Source organism: Struthio camelus, chromosome 13 (assembly GCF_040807025.1).
Source record: "Struthio camelus isolate bStrCam1 chromosome 13, bStrCam1.hap1, whole genome shotgun sequence".
Classification (NCBI taxonomy): domain Eukaryota; kingdom Metazoa; phylum Chordata; class Aves; order Struthioniformes; family Struthionidae; genus Struthio; species Struthio camelus.
Genome location: NC_090954.1, coordinates 15,995,254 through 15,996,826, shown reverse-complemented (window position 1 = coordinate 15,996,826; position 1,573 = coordinate 15,995,254).

Genomic DNA, 1,573 nt, shown 5'->3' with positions numbered 1-1,573 from the left:
ATTATCTGACCTCACAGGTATTCACAGCTCTTCCAGAATTTAATATAACCTGTGAATTTATTTACCATGCTGCCTACCTTGTCTTCTACATTATTAAGGTGTTAAATAAAATCAGGTCTAACAGTAATCTCAGAGATATCTTCCTATAACTCATCACAGCTATTTACCAACTTTTGTGACAGCTAATGCTCATATCTAAGATAATTTGAACTATTTTTTCTAAGTAAACTACGGCAACCTAACAGATTAAATTCCCCACCTGGATGTAACCGCATCAGTATAAAATATAAAAATAATGGAGTCTATTAAGGATCAGTCTTGATATAGGATTCCAGATTAATCACTACTATTGATCTTCCTTATATTACCAGGCCAATACATACTTTATATATACACATATAATAAAACTAGGAAACATGATGTTTCCTTAATAAGTCCACAATATTTATTTCTCATAAGCATGTTTATATATTGCTTTGATCAAAGTTGTCAGACAAATATTACAATTTGCACATGTTAACAAGACACAAACTAGAGCTGACGATCCAAAATGTACAAATGTCAGAAATAACTAGAAAAAGAATACATACAATAACCACCTGGGGACTACAATGAGCCTAAAAAGATCAATTTTCAATGGCTTGAAGGAGATGGAAACATGAGGAAATGCTCCAATTTTGAGCAAAAGCGCTCTCATCCCTAGCTAGGAAGAATAGAAGTATTCTTCTACATTGCCTAGTCTCTGATTCCTTCCTTGCTTAAACCTTTCTGTGCTTTGATCCCTCATATATCCATTAAAATTAAAAAGAATCAAGCCAGGATGAGTCACCGTCAGATGAAGGAGCGCAGGGCAAGAGCAGGAATGGGGAGAAGCACTCATCTCCCTCCTGTGGGTGAAGCACTGACACCGGGCCTCCACGGCTCTGCTTCCCTTACCACTGGCGCAAAAAGCACTCCTCAGCTTGTTTCAATCTTCTTTATGTTACCGGCTTCAAATTACACCAGGGGATGAATCTGGCCCACTCTCAGGCTCAACTCAGAAACCTCCCTGCTGCTCCCCTCTTTATTTTGCCTTCCTTAGGAGGGAGAATTTTTACTAGAGAAATGGTCTTTCAGCAGGGGTTGAGTGGTGCAACAGTGACATCCAACGGCTGGCAACATTAGTCTCCAAAGAGCACTCCGGACTTGCCAGTGGCCTCCTCTACCTTGCTAAATTAAAGACAAGTGATGATAATCTAGTACTAGCAGCTCTCAGTACATTTTATTTATTTCACCTTTACACCGAAATTACCTAGACAGTTTGCTTCATTTTTCCAGTGCACTGGGAATTGTCTTCAAATGAGCTTACACAGAGACCGACTGAGATTTCATCCCGTTGCTTGCTAACAAGTGAGACTTGGGAACAGACAGATAAGCAGGAATTCTTTTCATTCCTCATTTATAGCTGGAAGGGAGGTGCCTGTGAAGCATTTGTTGTGATGAACAGAGCTCTCAGGAGTTTGCTGCATTTCTTCATTTATCAAAACGGTAACTACAACCTAGCAGAAACATTTGAGAGTATGTGTACAGCAGT